Raw genomic sequence first — 20786 nt, 5'->3', positions numbered from 1 at the left:
CACTTACATTCAATAGTTAAGAACCCAAGTTCCAGTGTATTTGTCTTTCTATGTTCATACTACACACAGACTATACAATCCAGAACACTACAACATAGAAGTTAAACCGTACAATGAACAGCAGCAGCACTGGTCCTATTGTAGAAACATAGAATATGATTAAGACCATCTAGTATGCCCTATTCACATTTAATCTAGAGTATATTTACTTATTTTGGCAAGCTTCCTCTTACTAACCAACTTCTTACAAGCTAGCTCACTAAAGTATAAACAAAATATTTCAATCATCTTTGTTTACATATATCCCCTTTTCTTTCACTATAAAAAAAAAAAAGGATAAAACAAAGGACATTTTGAAAATTAATTTATGGGCACGCACAAGATGTTCACTAAAGGCTTGCTATACTAAGTATTTTTCCGAGAGAAAAGCCCCATAGAACGCCTGGACCCAAACGTGAACGTTGGGCATTCTATTATGGCCAAGGACAGCAATTCTTCGGGTCGGTTTCAGGGCAGCTGGGGCAAAACAGTGTCTAGCCCGTCTAGTCAAAGCCCTAAGCACTCAAACTGACGCTGGAAAGGGGACGCGCATGAACTCACATGCTCTAAAATCAACTACCCCTTTTACCCCCGACAGAGCTACCCATCCATACACACAAGTCCAGGAAACTCAGCTCTTTGCGGAAGAAACACACCCAGAATCGAATCTCGCCCGCGGCCTGTCTAGCTTCTCCATACCAGCCAGGAATTCCCTCTTAAAAAGAAGAATACGGTCTAGCAACTGAACCTAGGGAACATGTTACTCGGCGTCATGTATCTACGGACTACTCAGGGGGAGCGGAGTGAGGAAGTAAAAAAAAAAAAAACCCAATAAAACCTCACTACTCACCTCCACAAACACAGCTCCTACAGTCACTACACCGTCAATAATGGCGTCTAAGTTTTATTACGAAGGCGAGCAGAGTGTCCATCACGTGATCTCTCGCGAGCTCCTGACGTTCCATCTCGAGCCAAAGTATCGGCTGTTTAAGCCACATTGCTAAGAAGGCGGAAGTGCAGCTATTGGAGGGTCAGGGCAGGAAACTGCAACTCGTAGTCATGTTTTACTGCCTGTAGTGCTGCGCTCTCTGGCTGGACTCAGGTCTGCGAAAGAGGCGCTGATTTGTGTGAATCTTTTGCGTTTTTTCATTACATATCCAGATCTAGGGGTGCCAGATTTTCCAAAGACCAGGTCTTGTCTGCATTGTCAAATACATTCCTTATTATCACACAAGTGACTCGGGGGTCATTTAGAACTTCCAGGCTGATGCAATGTCGGTTTGCGTAAAACGGGCGCAACACATGCCCAGTCACGTCTCCTGGGTGCATGATGCATTATTTAAATGAGGTGTCACACTAAAAAGGAAGTGGTAGGGAAAATTGTGCATCCCTAGCACCTCCTTGGCATCGTGTGCACAGCAGAGGTGGCTGTCAGTAAGGGCTGGGAAAACAGACATTCAATACGAGTGTCTGTTTTTCACCTGCACGTGGCCTGGACCATCTTGTGCGTCTATGTTGGGCACCCAGAATTTTTTTTTCCAAGATTTTTTTTTTTACTTCAATCTGCTTTCTGTGGTTATTCCTATTTAGTATGGTAACAATACTAAGCAGAGGAATCACAGAAACAGGAATTTTTCTTTTTCCAGAGAGCCCTTGACTGTGGCATATACTTTACACCTGCCCCAGGCTGGTATAAAATTTGTTGCATTGCAATGTGCACATTGGCAGTGAATGAAATTTTTTGAATTGCGAGGACATCTCTCCCATCCTCAGGAACCTACACTGGTTACCAGTTAATTTCAGAATTCTATACAAATCAATCACCGTAATTCATAAAACTATCCATCATCATCTTCAACTCGACCTGGAAATCCCATTCAAACTCCACTCCTCTAACAGACCAACTAGAGATACTCTCAAAGGCACCCTGAAATTTCCCCCTACTAAAGCTTCACGCCTCTCGATGACCAAAGACAGAGCTTTTTCGATAGCTGGCCCATCTATCTGAATAGCATCCCTTCAAGTCTCAGAGTGGAGCCTTGCCTGTTAACTTTTAGAAAAAGACTTAAAACCTGGCTCTTTCACCAAGCCTTCACCGACCCACCAGACAATCACTAGTTGTCCTTCACGCTTACCCGTTATGATGATTATACTCATGAATGGACTCTGACTCTCCCAGGTTAAAGCACCATTAAGCTTTAACCCGTACGCCCTATGGCATCACTTCATATTTATTTCCTGCCTTATCTGCTTTCCAGCTTGTTGCAAGCTTCCAAGTTCTCTTCCCTGTTGATTGTAACTTTGACTCATTCCTACTTACTGTTTATCTTTCGTTTACTTGAATAGTTACCCCAGTTTTTTATTCTTGTTAATTGTAAACCGATCCGATATGGTTATTTACTATGAAGGTCGGTATATAAAACTGTTAAATAAATAAATAAATAAATTAGCTAATAGCTTCATCTACATGGAATTTACATGTGATGAGTTCTATTAGCTACATTCTCAATTGGACATGCATTTTGTACATGTTAATCCCCGTATTGTATTGGAGGTTATAGACGAGCGTCCAAAATGTGCATCCAATTGTGTGTTAAGCTGTGCGCTGGCCACAGAGCACGGTATTGCATTGGCCTGTTCTTTAATTAGAATTAAGTAAAGTGCATTGCAAGTAGACGCACACTGCTACTGTTGCGGTCTCCACCGCTTCCCCCTTGCTAGCTGTGTTCAGGGCTCACCTCCGAGGCCGGGAACGCCGCCTCCGCGGCTCTGCTGAGCATGCTGGGCGTCCGCCATTGCTGGGCCGTCTCGCTGCCGCCCCGTGCGTGCACGGGGACACGCGTTATGGACGTACGCTCACCGGAAACCTGACCCCGCCTGAGCTAGTTCAGCCACGCCCCAAGCCCGATATAACCGGCTTCCCGCAGTCCTCTCATTGCCTTGCAACGAGGGTCGCTACCGTGAGTAGTTCTTAGTTGCACTTCCGTTGTCCTGCCTCAGCTACCGACCTCTGCTCGTTCCTGACTCTGCTTCTGCCTGCCACCAGCCACCGACCTCTGCTCGTTCCTGACTCTGCTTCTGCCTGCCGCCAGCCACCAACCTCTGCTCGTTCCTGACTCTGCTTCTGCCTGCCGCCAGCCACCGACCTCTGCTCGTTCCAGACCTGACCCCTGTCTGCCGCTGCTGCCACACTCGTGGACATTGCCTCCTGCAGGCCTGGGCTGGAATCACTACCAGGCTCTGGCCTACTCGCTGCTGGCTCCCAGCTTGCACCCTGCAAGCCCCAGTCAAGACATTACTGACTGATCCTGCTTCCGCTTGCCCTGTGCTCCCTGGCCTATTGACTCTTGCTACTGGACTCTGTGCTCACCCTTGCCCGGGCCTTCCTAGAGAGACTATCACTGTGCAGAAGTCCCAAGGGACTGGGACCCTACGGGCTCCTCCTGGGGGGTCCTGGTTCCCGGGTGAAGAGCTTAGCTGCACTCCCAAGTCCCGAGCTTCTGGGACCCTACGGGCTCCTCCTGGGGGGTTCCCAGGTGAAGACCCCTGCATGTCTCCTAAGTCCCAAGGCTCCAGGACCCTACGGGCTCCTCCTGGGGGGTTCCTGGTTCCCGGGCAAAGACCTGTGCTCGTGGCTTCACCTCCCGAGCTACTCTACCCAGGGTGGTTCGGCTCAAGGGTCCACTCTCGAACCGCGGCTCCCAGGTCACAACAGCTACCTATCCTTGTGGCCAGATAAGATGAATTATTATTTAAAGTTAGCCATAATATAGATTGCATTCTTGCTGATATTCATTCTTCTGCATTTCTGTGTTGCATGGTTTGAAATCTCTGTATTTTTCTAAGCTATAGATATTTATCTCCTTTATCTCCGACTATCTTAACTCCCAAGTTAAATCCCCCTTGTTATATGTAACTTTCACCTCTTGTTAAATGGTTGTTTAAGTTATACCCCTTGTTACATGTAAACCGATCTGATAAGAATTTTTTTCATGAAGGTCGGTATAGAAAAATGTTAAATAAATAAAAATAAATATTGCTAATCTGTATTAAGTAATTGTCAGGCTGATGCAATACCATGCACTCAGACTAGTGCACAGGTTAACCCGTGTTGGACATACATTTTGGATGCACATCCATAACTCCTGAGGCAATAAGGGGATCAATGCGTCCAAAATGCATATCCAAACCAGGGCGTAGCTAATAGTGCTCAACACATGTAAATGCCATATTGATGAGGCTATTAGCTATTACCCCCAATGTAAAAAATAACTGTGTGCCTGATGTGCACATTTTAACCCTCAAAAATTAATGCCAACCCCAGAGCTGGCATTAAGTTTTGAGGAGCCCAAAAGTTGAACAGAAAAGCAATATTAAGTCGGAGAAACCACAGAAAGCAGCAACATGAAAAAAAATGTTAAATGTCTTGACAGCAGTCAGGTTAGGAAAACAGACGCTCAGTTTTCCGAGCATCCGTTTTCCTAACCCGTGCACAGCCACCTCTCCTGGGCGCCCAATGCCGAGGAGGCACTAGGGACGCACAATTTCTCCTAGGGTCTCCTTTTTAACACAGTGGCTCATTTGCCTACTACATCGCACGCCCAGGAGAGGTGGATGGGTGTGCATTAGGAAAGTGGGCGCTCAATCATGAGCACCCGTTTTTCCTCTATGGTTATTGCATCAGCCTGTGGGTTTGTTAATTTTAAAAAAAGTTCCTCTGGGTCTTGTGACTCATAGTGCATTGCAGGGGGTCATTAAGAATTCTTTAGTCAGAATTAAGTAAAGTGAATTGCAGATAGACACACACTGCTATCTGTCCTTGTGACCAGATAAGTTGAATTTTTATTTATTTATAGATATTACTAGTCTATATTAAGTAACTGTTTGTTAATTTTGAAAAAGACTGTGTATGGAGCAGTGAAAGGTTATATTGTAAGGATGGTCTACATTTGTCCTTGGCCAGGAATGCTAAACAAGAAATTCATAGCATACATTATCAAGCATTTAAACTAAAGGACAGAGGTGGCAGGAGGTAGCCATAGGGATGTGAATCGTTTTTTGACGATTTAAAATACCGTCCGATATATTTTAAATCGTCAAAAATCGTTAGAGGCGATATACACTAGGAATTCCCCCGATTTATTGTCAAAAATCGTAAATCGGGGGAAGGGGGAGGGGAAGGGGGAGGGCAGGAAAACCGGCACACTAAAACAAACCTAAAACGCACCCCGACCCTTTAAAATAAATCCCCCACCCTCCCGAACCCCCCCCCCCAAATGTCTTAAATTACCTTGGGTCCAGTGGGGGGGTCCCGCTGTGATCTTCCACTCTCGGGCCACGGGTGCGTTAATAGAAATGGTGCCGGCGCTACCTTTGCCCTGTCATATGACAGGGCAAAGGTAGCGCCGGCGCCATTTTGGATCCTGTCCCCCGACGTCACGAGCACAGGAGATCGCTCCCGGACCCCCGCTGGACCGCCAGGGACTTTTGGCCAGCTTGGGGGGGCCTCCTGACCCCCACAAGACTTGCCAAAAGTCCAGCGGGGGTCCGGAAGCGACCTCCTGCACTCGAATCGTATTTGCCGTATTGCAAAATGGCGCCGACCATACGGCCATACGGCCAGCGCCAATTTGCAATACGGCAATATGGCCATACGGCCGGCCGTATTGCCATATTGCCATATTGCCGTATTGCAAAATGGTGCTGGCCGTATGGCCTTATGGTCGGCGCCATTTTGCAATACGGCAAATACGATTCGAGTGCAGGAGGTCACTTCTGGACCCCCGCTGGACTTTTGGCAAGTCTTGTGGGGGTCAGGAGGCCCCCCCAAGCTGGCCAAAAGTCCCTGGTGGTCCAGCGGGGGTCCGGGAGCGATCTCCTGCGCTCGTGACGTCGGGGGACAGGAACCAAAATGGCACCGGCGCTACCTTTCTATTAACGCACCCGTGGCCCGAGAGTGGAAGATCACAGCGGGACCCCCCCCCACTGGACCACAGGTAATTTAAGACATTGGGGGGGGGTTCGGGAGGGTGGGGGATTTATTTTAAAGGGTCGGGGTGGGTTTTAGGGTTGTTTTAGTGTGCCGGTTTTCCCGCCCTCCCCCGATTTACGATTTACACGATTTTAAAAAAAACAAAACCGCGACGATCCGATTCCCTCCCCCCCCAGCCAAAATCGATCGTTAAGACGATCGATCACACAATTCACATCTCTAGTAGCCAATGAAATTGCCATATCACCCCTAAGCAATATAGGAATTGGGAGGAGAAAAATACAAAATCAATCAGTTCAAAATATCAGAAAAGGTGACTAGAAAGAGCAGCAAAACAAGGGAGAAAAGTTGGGAAGCTATGACTGCAAATGCTCTTAGTCTGGGCAATAAAAGTCCAGACCTGCAGGCCTTAATTGTGGAAGCAATCTTGGACATTGTTGCTGTTACAGAGTCCTGGTTCACTGAGTCTCATGATTGGGATATAGCCATTCCTGGTTAAAACTTGATAAGGAAGGACAGAGAGGACAGAAAATGGGGAGGAGTAGCCCTTTCTATCAAAAAACAATATCCAGGGAACTGAAATGCAAGGGATGTGGAGTAGAGAAGAAGCATTATGGACTATCCTAAAAAAGAGGCTGGTGCTTCCATTTGCATCAGTGTGGTCTATTAGACTTCCAACTCAAATAGAAGTGGACAGAGACATCCAAAAGGTGGGAAAGATGTTACGCGTGCCACCCGCAGCAACCCGTCTTCAGACGGACTCCAGCTGCTGGTTCCTATTTGCTGGCGGCGGGGGGCCGCCAGCTTCGACCTCGGGTTCCCTCCGGTGCCTCCAGCCCTGCCACGTTGCCCAGTGTTGTCGACCAGGATGTCCCTGCTCAGCGGCGGATTCCCAATGAAGACCGGCCCGGGGATTCGGCGCCCAGGCCGGCCCAGGAGATACCACGTGGTCTGCTGAGCGCGGCTCTGTCATGGCCATGCTCGGCAGACCACGTGACTAGTGCGACCGGCCCACCGGGGGATGCCCGATCCCCCGATAGGCCAATCTGCCCCTGTCCCTGCTTGTCGGGCCTCTCTGCGTGGCCCGCGGAGAGTCGCTGCCACCAGCACCACGCCCCTTCCTAGGCGCGCGCGCATCAGTGATTCTTTTAAAGGGCCCGCGGCGGGAACCTGGCCGCAGACCCAGATGCTGATGTCAGACTCTTCAGCGTATATAAGCTCAGGCCTTGCTCCATAGCGTTGCCTTTGCAACAGGTCTCCGAGTACTCTGAGTACTCGTTGCTATCCTTTGGATTGTCTCATCATGTGTTCCTGTCTTCCTGTGGTTCCCAGTTCCTGTTCTCCTAGTTCCTGTTCGTCTATGTGTTGGATTGACTCTCCGAACTTGACCTTCGCTACGCCTGACTACCCTTCAGCTTCTCTCCAGCCCTGGACCTTCGCTACGCCTGACTACCCTTCAGCTTCTCTCCAGCCCCGGACCTCCGCTACGCCTGACTATTTATTTATTTATTTTATTTAAATTCTTTTTAATATACCGATGCTCAAGACCATGTCTTATCGTACCGGTTTACATAAAACCAGGGGACAACCATAAATAATAAAAGTGAAAGTTACAATGAACGGGGAGAGAGACTACCCTTCATCTTCTCTCCAGCCCTGGACCTCTGCATTGCCTGACCACGCCTGCCTTCTCCGCGCCCTGACCACTACCTTGCCTGACCACGTTTGCCTGCTCCATATCGTGACTATTGCCTGGACTGACTATACCTGCCTTCTTCGCGCCCTGACCCTTGTTTTGTATGACTATGCCACAGACTCTCCTTAGTCCAGAGTTCTTTGTTGTTTGCCACAACTACCATTCACAGCCGGCTCAGAATCCAGCCTGTCAGTGATGTCTCTCCTTGCCTATCCTCTGGACATGGACTTTCAAGGCTCAGGCCATCCTTTGCTCGAGTGCCCTCAGTTCTTGTTACGTCCGTCGGTCTCAGACAGCTTCGACCCTTGTGCCTCACTTTTTCTCTGCTCTCCCTGCTAGTCTTGGGAAGATGGCTACCGCTGCGTCTGCAAGCCGCGTTCTCCGGCATCCCCGCAACGGCTATGGCAAAGCCTCACGCCATGTTTCTCCTAAGGGCCTCCTAGTGTGCACGCGCGCACGCCACCCATGTCTTTAACCATGTCATGGTGGGAACCTCAGGGGTGTCCCCCTCGAGTGACGTCACGCCATCCGAGTATTTAGCCTACGCTTGTTTGCTAGCTCCTTGAGTTAGCAAGAATTGGACTCATCCGGACTAAGTTACTCTGCCGTTTCCGTGCTGCCACTAGAAGCTCTCTCTGCCCTTCAGGGTATTCTCTAACCTGGGTACCCGCTCCTCGGGGGCCCTTTGCTTTCCCAGTCGGGCGTTCCAGCTCACTACTGCCACCTCTGGTGGTTCCATATACTGTCTAATAAAAGAACTAGTGTGTGTCTGTCTCCATACTCTGAGCCTTACTGGTGATCCCTCTCGGGATCTTCCCCCGGGGGCGTGGTCATCTGCCACCGGCCCAAGGATCCACCCACAACTACCTCAAACACCAATAATGACCATCTCTCTCTCTCTGGCACCTCCCGCTCCACGGGTAGTATTCTATCTCTTTAATAAAGACTCTATTCATTCTGTGCCTTCCTTAGCTGAGACCTAGCCTCCCAACAGTGAGGCTCATGGGACTCCTCCCCGTGGGTGGTACCACCTCTCACTTCGGCCCAGGGTTCAAACAACATCTGATACCTCAGAATCCTAACACACGAAACCCATGAATCCTAACAGATTGCCAAGTCCATGGACCCGGCAGAGGTCTCAACTATACAGGCCATTCCTGTCCTAGCGCAAAGAATCAGTGAGCAACAAAAGTTCCTGGAAACACTGGCAGCAGACATTGATAACTTGAGCACTCATTTAGACACCACCATGACTGCCACCACGACGTCTACCAAGCTCAATTCTTCCACCTCTATGCTGGTTCCTCGGCCTACAGTACCCTTGCCGGCACCTCCATGGTTTTCAGGGAACTCTCTTATGTGCAGGGGTTTCCTGAATCAATGTAATATGCACTTCTGCCTGCAACTGGCTTATTTCCCAGATGTGAACACCAAGACAACCTACATCCTTTCCCTTCTGGATGGTAAGGCCTTGACCTGGGCGTCACCTCTCTGGGAGCGTGCTGACCCGGTTCTTCGAGACCTGTCTGGGTTCCTTGCCTTATTTCGCTCCATCTTTGATGACCCTGGCTGAAGAGCCATTTCCGGCTCCTCACTTCTCCATCTCCAAGGCACTCGGCCATTAAGTGACTACATCATTGAATTCAGGACCCTTTCATGGCATCCCTGTATGACCACACAGGTCGCACACCCAAAAGCCCTGATCCATTGATCACAACTTCCTCCCCCAAAGTATCCTAATCCAGCCCCAGCCAACCCAGCAAACGGAAAATCCGACTTGGGGATCAAACGGGGATCTTTCTCTTGGTAGTGCCATGAGCCAGGAGGCTCGCCCTGAGCTTGATACTTTTACACAGTTATCTGTTCCAATTTTAACATCAGTATCAAAAACTGTTCCAAACACAGTTGTATCCTAATTAAACTTCAGACCTACTCTCATAGCATCTAATTTTCTTGCTAACTACACTCCTTTAATTTCCTCATTCTATTTTCAGCCTTACTCCTTCCTGTCTTGCGACTTGCACTTCACCGTCTCAAGTGTCTGCTGCACAGCTTGTTTACTGCATTACACCCAAGAGGCTTCAGCCAATCTCCAGAACGGGTCTGTACAATCATCTAATTAATGCCCTGTTTCAAGTTACTCAGGAATAGAAACATCTCCTAATCACTCAAGTCAGTTATACATTCTTACACATCACAAACACTATAATTTATAATTTAAAGATGAACTCATGCTTCTTCACTAGGATACTACTTTTATTTTTTCAGCTCCTGCTCACCAGGGTGAGGCTTTAAATTTAATCAGCACTGTGTTATCCATGAATTATGTCTGCCAGCCTCATTGTCATAAATAGTTAGAGGAGGGTACATGAGCTTGTAATATTCTTAACCCAAAGCCAATATTCCTGTTGATTTAAAGAAGATCATATGATGAGAAACAGAAAGAACTATTGCTTCTTAGCCTGCCCATGATGGCATTTTTTTGAATTTGTAACCACTGTCTTGCTTGGGAGCTCCTCACCTATATTAATTCCAATAATTATAATAATCTTTTTAGAAACAAAGTAATCAGATTATAAAACTTGTGTCATTTTAAAAATCAAACAACATGTAGCCCCTCTTTGGTCTGGATTATGAATTACCCCTATGCTTGGGGTGGGGTGTACCACATGAGAAATTATATTTACTAATATGATTTATCTTCTAGTTTGTAGCCTGAGTGGGGGATGAGACAGGGTCCCTGTCACCCTGATTCCACAATTCTGTGCCCTTCCCAAACAACCTCTCACTTGCAGCACCACAGACTAGATAAAATCATCACACCAGAATAAAGCAGCAATTAACCTTTTTACTAGTATTATGTAAGTAGACAGCAAATCCAACCAAAACATTAAATAGAAAATCAAGCAATGCAAAAATAACACTGGGTACGGCCAATTAGCCAGGGCAACCAATATACACATATGGATAGTAAAAATAAAAAATAAGGAACGCTAATAGAAAAAGATTTTTGGGGGGGAGCCGTGACGTACACAGCATTCAAAAACTATCTTTACCCCTGAATACTCAAACAGGAGCGGGAAACAGATCCACGCCAATGTCACCAATAACTGGAAGATATCAGATTCGCTTGATGTCCTATTCCCCCCACCCCATTCTCCTTTTTCGCCATTTCCCTATCACAAATGACATGAATCTTTTGTTTGGAACAATAAAAGGCCGCAGTTTATTAACCATACCCGAGCCCCCCAAACAATGCATACAATACATAACCCCATTTTCATATCTCAATAATGCCCCCCACCTCTTCCAGTGGTAGAGCTTAATTGATACAATCCTCTGAGCATCGGCCCCCCTCTTGCTCAGTGTCAATCTCGTGTAGCAGCCCTCCCGCACCACACGAGATTCCCCCCTTTCAACCAACTTTTAACCATTACATAAATTCAAAACCTTATGGGCTCGGGTTTACCGCCACAGGAACAATGATTAACCCTTATCATTGTTCCCCCCCCCCCCCCCCCACTGCGGCCTCCATATTCCTTATCATTTGTTCCAAACCCTCCTGGATGTCATTATTAAAAAGATCCATGCCAATATCAGATAAATGCACACCATCCGCCCGGAAGAAACCTGGAATTACCTCCCATGCCCATTCATGTTTCACCCAAAACCCCCCTTGCTGCACAACCCACTTCCCAATTTGTTTGTTCATCTTCTTCACACTCTTATGCCATAGTGGCATTCCCAGAAATTTGATCCGCAAAATAATATCAGGCCACCCCAATGTCGTTTCCGGCATAACGTTGAACAGCGTACTGAAGTCCTTCTTGATGTTTGTAATCAAGTCCTTGCAAGTCCCATGTCCAAGATCATTGCCTCCCAGATGTATTAACAACACTTTCGGCATCCGCATCTCCATCACACAGGTTTGTAAGAAAGGAAGCAGACCATCCCATCGCATTCCTCGATGACTGAGCCATCTGACCTTCCAATTTCGATTTTCCAATTCCAAATGCGTTCCATAAGTTCTATTTTCAGCTCTATGTTGAGCCCAATGAATAAAGGAATGACCCACAACCCAGGCCCATTCCTGCTCCCCAGAACGCTGTCTCCGCTCTGCAAGAAACACATCAAAGTTACTACATGCCTTCATCTCAAAAAAAATTTTTTTTTTTTCATATTTTTTTTTTTTTTTTTTTGTGGTAAACCCCACTTATTGATCCTTCCGAACATATCGCAAAAACGCAATGTACTTCCAACGCCCTATAGCTTGTATGGCACCACTCGTGAGCCCTCACTCGGCCGCTGAAGTCGCCGCCCCAATCCTAAACGAATGTGAAGTATACCGCTGTTCATCCCCTCCGACCAACCGCAACACTTTTTCCAAAACTTGTACAAACTGGTAAACCGTAACAGGCGAACCATCCTGGTGTAACAACAATAAACCGCCCGTCCTAGGCCGAACTGCCACAAAGCGCTGCAAACACCGGACAGGGCACACCAGATCATCCGCTGCCGGAATTAACGTTATCACGTGCCCTTTTTCTAACTGGTCCACCTTAGACCGGTGGATGCAAATAGTCACAGACTCGTGACAGATCCACACATTCTCAGCTAACAAGCCAGTTACAACATCGCTCCTCTTAGATGTCGCGACCAACTCATTCACCCTCATAGCTCCAAAAAATGCTAACACAAATGCCGACTGGAATAACAGCACTTCATAACCGGAGACACAAACCGCCGGCAAACTACCAACCAACACTCCCAAATCAGCATAACGAATGGGAAGTCTATCAGGCACCCTTCCCGTTTCCCGTCTCCACCCTCTTAGCACCTGTTGCAAAAGAAAACTCCCACCGGGATTCCCCCATCCCCTCAACCTCCGAAAAAAAAAAAAGAAAAACCCGCCAAAAATGAACGCACTAGAGCCACCGAATAACCCCTGGTTTTTGCCCATAAGACGAATTCCACCAGTCCCATATCCTGTACCTGACCTCCCCTCCACCCCCGTCCTTCCAAAAACTGACTTATCACTCCACATCCACGCAGATACGCCTTCCAAGTAGCAGGCGCCAATGACTTCCGGATCAACGACCATGCTGACAACTGCCCATTCTCCATAGGTGCTCTGGGAACTGCTCCCCTTCTGACCTTGCTCCCGGCGCTAGAGCTCTGAAGTCCTGCCACTTAAACGAGATAGTGCATCCGCTATTACATTCTGTTCACCCGGCACATGTCTCGCTCTGATCGTGACATTCAAAGTTAAACATTGGAAAACTAACTCCCGCAATAATTCCGATACTCCGGGACATTTGGCAGACAGTCTGTTAATAACCTGAACGACACCCAAGTTATCACACCAGAACAAAAACTTTCCTGTTAGCTAACCTCTTTCCCCAGATACAAAGCGCCACTACAATAGGGAATAACTCCAGAAAAATTCAATATCCGCTTTCGCTAATAGCGCCCCCTGTCTTGCCGACTGCACTAAGCTCACTGCTTCGTCGAACGAGGCGTATCGCACCGAACAAAATTCCCTTGGTATCTGCTCATTCACCGAGGAGCCTCTAGGGTGAGACAAATTTAAGATAAACCGAAACTTACCCTCCTCCTTCTTCGGTATAACCACTACTGGAGATAAATACATATCAACGTATGTCAGCGACTCAAACGGCCCCGCCACCCTCCCTAACCTTATTTCCGCCCCTATTTTATCCCGCACGATCGCCCATATGTTCTGGCGGATCTAGCGTTCCTACCCCTCCCCCCTTGCATCGAACCCACGAATGGGATCACAAAACCTAACTTAAACCTGTCCCTTAAAAATTGCCCCACTACAGCCTTCGAATACTTGTCCAACCATGCACTCATTGCCGGCAACGAGACCGGCGAAATAGCCAACTCATTTAAACCATCAAACTTTTCCGCCTTTTCCTGTCTGTCCACTACTCTGTCCGCATTTGAGGGCCGAATGAGCTCCTCCGCAGGTAGCACACGCGTGTCTGAACTTGCAATCTGGGAATAAACATGCTGCCTTATTAAATCTCCAGCACACGTCATTCCCTCCCGCCGTAGGCCTGACCCCTTGCAATCCTTTCCCAGCTACCCCCCCCCCCCCCCGTCCGAAAGGGCTGCCCTGCCTCACTACTACCTCGAAACCCCTTAACATCACCAACCCCGCTATTCCCCCCACTGACATCCCTCTGCACCCGCACACCTTTATATGTCATTTGTGTTAACCACAAATTGATATCCTGCGATCCCCACGACATAACCCTATTCCCCGCCATCTTATCCCGGAATTTCTCATCATAGTTGAGCCACGCCCAACCTTCGTAATCCCGGAAAACACCTAGTATGCTATCAGCATACGCCAATAAAGCCCCATACTGTGACGAATCATAGTGGCCCACTACGCTCGCTAACCTCAAGAATCCTCTCACCCAATTAACTATATTCTTCACCACTTTAACTCCGCCTAACTTGTTCTGTTTCTTCTTATCCTTCTTTCTACTCTCCTTCACACCTCTCCTCCCTTCCAATAACCTAAAGATATTCACATACCGTCTCCTGCGAATCCGTCTCCTCAATTTCCTAGGAACTCCCTCCCACAGCTCTGCCAATGTTGTACACGCGGACTGCCCTGCCCCGTGTAAAGGCCCTTCAGCCAAAACAGCAGGATACTTCAGACCAGATTCCGAAGACCCGTCTGATGAGTCTGAATCGCTATCCGACGAACTGCTCGAAACCTTCACTTTTTTCTTCTTTGTTTTCCCTTTGTTCGACTTTTTCCTTTTGCATGTCTCACCTGCACTTTGTGCCGCCTCCCACACTCGCGTAACCTTTGTATCCCGACCTCCTGTTTCCGATCCTGCACTTCGTCCCCCGCCATCGTCCTCAAAGTCCCGCTCCCTCCACGCCTCCTGCCGAGATGTACCAGGCTGTGCATCGTCCTCTGCCTCTGAAAGACAAAAAACCTCCCTACCTCTCTCTGAACTGGCCCTTATCCCACCCCACCCGAGCACTTCCCTATTTCCCCTAGTACCAATGTTGACCTGAAAAGACTGGCCCGCTTTACCCCTGCGCAGCGCTAAGCCCACCGGACCACTGCTAGGGACCTGCGCCCTGAGCCCTTCCCTGTCCTGTTCCCAATCCATCCACCCCCCGAAATCCTGTCCTACCCCCATTCCACTATCGCTCTGCAGCCTTGCCCCCTGCCTCCCATAGAGCACATCTTCTCCCCTGCTATCATCCTGCTGCCCTCCCCATCCACTCCTGCTCCTCCAGCCCGCCTTACCCGTCTTATCAGCCCTACTATAGCCCCCCTTACTAGCCTGGGCCCTAGGCAACCTGTGGAACAAACCCCTTTCTCTATTCCAGCCCTCTCCACCCTGTCACCTGCTCCTCCCTGCCTCCTCTGACTGCTACCGCTAACCCCGAGGACCGGAGATGGCCACCTCCTGCCCGCTGTCCCGCCCCGTCCCCCTCCCACGCCTCCCCGGACTCTCCCCTGACCCCTGCCTGCAGTAGGATAATTAGCTGCGAAGCGCCGCGAGCCGGCAGCAGCACGGGCAGTCAGGAGCCCCGCCCCCCTGGCGCGCGCGGACGGCGACCGAACAGGGAAGGCATCAACGCCCTCCCCCGACTCCTCGAAACGCCGACCCAGGGGAAGGGAAGGCACCTCAGTGTCCCACAGCCCAAAAGAAGAGGCGGAGGCATCGAGAGACACCTCCGCCACGTCATCAACCCCGTCGGCCCCGGGGGGCGGGGCCGAAGGCACGTCAGCAGAGATGTCATCAGGCTCGGGGCCGCTCTCGCCGGAATCGGCGACCGCAGCCTCGAGCCCGCCCGTCGGGATGCGAGCGCGCCGCCCTGAAACCGCAGGGGGAGGAGGGACAAGAGCGGGAAGAGGCTCCCGGGGGGGGAGGGGGCGCGCGCAGCCCGGGAGGACTCAGCCGAGGCAGCAGGCAGGCCGGCAAGGGAGGGGACTCCCGGAGGCCACACGGAGGGCCGACAGCGAACAGAAGCCCGCTTGGGCATGGTCCCCGACAGGAGACGGGGGGGGGGGGGGTGCAAGCCCCGGAACTATCGGTAAATAAAATGGGAAACCAACAATATAACAGTATGACTCAGAATATATTTCTATTGTTGATTTTTTTTTTTTTTTTAATGTAATTTAATTTTTTTTTTTAAATCATACAGGGAAAAATCCCTGAACTAAGAACTAGTCATGCACCCTGGAACACTAGAGAGTATCCCAAGAGGAAGTATGCTATAAGGTACTAACAAGAATAAGTATTTATTAATTTCAACGTATGTACCTACTATAATCTGCCTCAACGTTGCCTCCTGCAAGGAAAGCCTCTGCTCGCTGCCTCAGCCGTTCCTCACAGACTGAGGCGCGAAGCCGTTTACCCCTTATATCCTCCCCCCTCCCCCAATCCCTATCTCTGCATTCAAATCTTCCTCTTCTATTGGCTAACTTCCCCCTCCTCCCTTATGTCCTTTCGTTGACCTTTTCCTTTCCTCATTTAACCCTTACTGCTCACTTTACTTCCATTACTAGCGTGGAGCCAGACAAGCTAACTCCACTTCATTTTCTATAGGGTGCACTCTGTCCCAAACACAAAATTGTGTGGGGAAAAACCCAATCAAGAAGGTGAAGAAGTCCCTCTTGATGGTGGAGCTGGCTAGATGATAAAACAAACAGATGAGCAATGCAGTGCGTGAAAAGTCTCTCTCTCCTGGGGAGCTTCCCCATAAGGTATACTTCATACTAAACAGAAAGCTGGCCTGGTTTCAGTCTCTTACAGAAAGACCACAATCCATCAATTTCTCTTTTCCTGCCCTATCTCGTGTGGTTGTGGCAAGAGCTTATGCGTGACTTCAGCTGAAAAGCTGAAGCAGTTAAGATGAGGTACTGAATATGTGACAAAAAGCAAGAAAATACATCTTCTCCCTCCTGTTGTGTTTGGCGGTCTTACCTCCATCCACAAGCCACTGTTGTAAATTTCCACTGCTGCCAAGGACTTCCTGGGCAGCCGTGCAGCAAGCTGATGCATTCAAACAGGTCTGATGTGCTGTGCGGCAGGACACCGCTGGCTTTCCCCTTGGCCATTCCTAGCTGCGAAAACGGCCAATGTCACCAAACTTAAAGGACCCGCGGGTGGAAATTCTACATGGCACCCATGGATGATCTCATAAGCCCTGGCCTATAAAAGGCCCAACTTCAATCCTCCTTCAGCCTTCTCCTCAGTGTCTCCCCACAGTCCTTATAGTGTTGTGCCGGAGGTGGACCCTTGGGCCAAGGTGGGGTTGACGCAACCCGTAGGTAGGGACCTACAGGTCCCCACCGTCAGCAGGCAGAGTGGGCTGATGAACAGAGGCCAGCTGGAGCTTCACCAATACCAGCCCTTGTTCCCCGCGGGTTGAGCCTTTGAGTGCCGGGGCCGGCTGGACTTAGGTGGGCCTCTGTATGTGGTCGATGAGGAGATCGAGATCAGCCCAGAGACAGCAGGAGGGAGATGGTACAGTCTTACACTGGACAAGGTAGTGTCCTGGAGACTCGGGTGCCAAAGGAACGAAGGCAGAAGGGGGTGCCTGAGCAAGAGCAGGCCAAAGCCTGAATAGACCAAGTCCAGGAAGTAGGCTGAAGAGGAGTCGAGGAACAGGCTTGAGTCAGGGCTGGCGGCAATCTGGAAGCAGTGGCAAGCAAGGCTGAGGTCTGATCACGGAGATAGTCAAGCATAGTGAAACGATGCTGAGGTCTGGGTCTGGAGAGAGGCAACGACATAGTCAAGCAATGCAGAGGTCTGGGCCTGGAGAGAGGCAATGACGTAGTCAAGCAATGCAGAGGTTTGGGTCTGGAGAGAGGCAATGACGTAGTCAGGCAATGCAGAGTTCTGGGTCTGGAGAGAGGCAATGGTGTAGTCAGGCAATGCAGAGGTCTGGAGAGAGGCAACAACGTAGTCAGGCAATGCAGAGGTCTGGATCTGGAGAGAGTCAACGGCATGGTCAGGCAAAGCAGAAATCCGGGCTTGAAGAGAGTCAATGGTGTGGTCAGGTGAAGCAGAGCTCTGGGCTTAGAGAGAGTCAGCGGTGTGGTCAGCCAAAGCAGAGTCAAAGTTCGTGTAGGCAATCCGAGGAAAGGTGAAGAACAGGAACATAGCAACAAGGAGTCAGGAACCAGGATCAGTGAGGAACAGGAACACGGGAGAGAGACGAATCTCTCAGGAGGCAACGAGTACTCGACCAGCGAGGAGACCTGTTGCAAAGGCAAAGCTAGGGAGCGGAGCCTTGGTTTAAGTACTGGTGCTCCACTGACATCATACTTCGGGGCCACGACTCAATTCCCGCTGCCGGACCTACTTAAGCATTGGTGATGTGCACGTGCCTAGGGAGAGGCACAGCATCGAGTAGCAGCGTCTCTCCGCGGACCACGCAGAGAGGCCCGACGTGGAGCAATGGAAGTGCTAGCTGGATTGAGAACGCCAGGGACTGTAGCTGAGCTGGAGGCACCAGGGGAGGCCCGAGGACGGAGCTGGCAGCCTACTGCTGCCAGGGACAAGGAAACAGGTGCTGGAGTTACTGCAAAGAGGTGAGGGGGCCGTGCCATGAGTCTGCCGTGGACAGCACGTGTAACATATAGTGTGAGTTGCCTCAGCATTCCCTTCCTTCATTTTCAAGTCCTTGCATTCTGTCTTCAGTTCTAGTCATCCTTGTCTTTGTCTTCAGTTCCTGTGGTCCTTGTCTTCTTCTTCGGTTCTTCTACTTGTTCTTTACCTTCTTGTGCTGCTCCTCCCCTTCCTGCTCTGTCTATCCATTCCTCCTGCCCTATAGATGGATACCCAGTATTGACCTCGGCCTAACTCCTGAACATTCTTGCTTGCCTCCTGCCACAACCGCTACCTGACTCCTGGACTCTCCTGTTTGCTGCCTGCCTCTGAACACTGCCTACCTTCAGACATGCTTCTCCTGCTCCAACCCAACTTCATCAACAGATGTCTCCAGCAGAAGCCCCCACCTAAGATCTGCCGGCCCCGGCACCCAAAGGCTGTACCTGAGGGGAACATGGGCTGGTAAAAGCAAAGCTCTAGTCTACCTGCCAATGGTAGGGACCTGCAGGGCTCCTCCCTGCAGGTTGCGCCAACCCCGCTTCAGCCTAAGGATCCATGCCTACAATACCTCCTCTGCTAAGATTCTCTCTCTGCAAAGTTTAGATTACTTAATTCAGTCTCTTAGGAGGGTGATTCAGCCATTTGCTCCTGGGCCTGCATATCTCTGGAAAGGAAGTTTCTCAGCTTCTGGCTCCTCTGTCCCTTGAGATTTTACATGTAGCTCAGCTATGAAACAAGAGTAGCTATCTGTCTCTGTATTTCCTCAGAGCACATACTTCTGTCTCTCCCTCTTGGTAATTAGTTCTTCAAGAGAAGAACTGATTGCAGAGCTGCCAGATGCATTTCTCTCTTCCTGGCTTCTGGCTCCAACTCCTTGCTATCCTTGCCCCCACACACAGCCAGAGCCAGCCAATTTGTGCCTTTTCTTCCTTAAATGGTCTCCCAGCATTCCTTTGGCTTCCTCCTCTGTTGGGTATGTAGTGCTGTTCTCTGGGAAGGCTAAATACTACAGCCCTTTTCCCAACTTGTTAACACTGTGAGTGCTGGATGCTGGTTCTTGCAAAACATTTGTTATTCACAGAAGAGCACACAAGAGTTTTGATGTATTTTTATATTTCTTCACCTTGGCTGCAGTGGCTTGCAGTCTCTGCAGGGTTGAAAAATCCTTTCTGACAGGTCCAAAACACATCACTCAGATTCAGTCGTAGCTCGGTCCACATTGTAAGGTTCCAACACATGATAAGCTTGTGGGGACAAGAACTTGGTTTATAGTAGCTTGCTACAAACAGAAACTCAAAAACCCTAATAAATAGTGTATAATCAGAATATATTCCACAACAACACCAAAAATGAAAAGAAACCACAAAACATATGTTTATGAAACCATCATAAGAAAATAAGCCCAATGATATTCACTTAGTAGCAGTTAGCCAGTGTTTTGAATAATACATTACCACTTAAATGACTTGTGACTGTATCTTTTAATCATAGGTCTCAAAAACACTGTAAATTTTTCAAACATTTTTGTAAATGTTTGCATATAAAAATATCTTTGTATTGATTGAAAGAAAAATCACTTATCTTCTCAAGTATTGCATCAAAAGTCCATGAAAAGAGCCATGTACAAACTCCCACGTCCATGCCAACTCATGTTTTGTTTTAACTTCTTCTTCAGGGATGACTTGTTCAGGCAATCATAAGGCTCAAAGAATCAACTGCAATACACCATAGGGCGTTACCAGATAGCAATGTTGAAATACAAACAACTTGACAAAAAACACAGCACTTACAAAGCTCTTTTAATAGCTATTTCCATAGCAGTTAAGCTTCCTAGCTTACTTGTGATTGTTATGCATTAATCTTTGAACCCGCCATCTTTATTTTTAAACCAAATCTTCATTTGTCGAATACTGAATAAACCAATGATAGCATGGCATTTGAGGTACTAGCCAATCAAAAATGAGACAGCCACTGCTTCAAAGTATTTGATAGGTGAGAATGTGCTTGAAGCTTTTCTCTGAAAAAAAATAAAAAAATCAAAAGTCCATTCATTGAAAAAAATCATTCTTTGAAAACAAAAAAGAAAAGAAAAATGAAAACAAGATCATGTTTCTGCAACATCTTAGATTAATGACGCCCATTCCATGTTATCATTCATTCCATTGGATCAACGGAGGCCTCTCTTTAAAATTTAAGATCGAGGCTAGATCACTCCCTCTATATGATGATAAAACCATATCTATGATAGTCTAATGAAGATCTGTAAATACATAACAAGCAAGACAGTATAGGACTTTGTGCATCCATTTTTTGAGCATTTAACCGGCTCCGATGTTCACTTAATCTCACCTTCACTGGTCTGCTAGTTCTGCCCACATAAAGTTTTGGACATGTACATTGAATTGTATATATATATAACATTTTCAGAGCTACAATTTGT

General features: G+C 48.5%; 1 protein-coding gene across 2 annotated transcripts in view; it reads right to left on the bottom strand.

Moving 5' to 3' along the window:
* Positions 1-1158, bottom strand: part of MARCH7 (membrane associated ring-CH-type finger 7) — a 136192-nt gene extending 135034 nt beyond the window's left edge. The window contains exon 1 of one of the 2 annotated variants that reach the window (XM_029605576.1): positions 890-1158. The gene's annotated coding sequence lies outside the window, so the exon portion shown is untranslated. The remainder of the gene's footprint in view (positions 1-889) is intronic. The other variant, XM_029605578.1, reaches the window with a different exon arrangement.
* Between the last annotated feature and the right edge of the window lie 19628 nt (positions 1159-20786).

The sequence above is a fragment of the Rhinatrema bivittatum genome, chromosome 6 (assembly GCF_901001135.1).
Source record: "Rhinatrema bivittatum chromosome 6, aRhiBiv1.1, whole genome shotgun sequence".
NCBI classification, from domain to species: domain Eukaryota; kingdom Metazoa; phylum Chordata; class Amphibia; order Gymnophiona; family Rhinatrematidae; genus Rhinatrema; species Rhinatrema bivittatum.
This window is presented reverse-complemented; position numbering and strand designations above follow the sequence as displayed.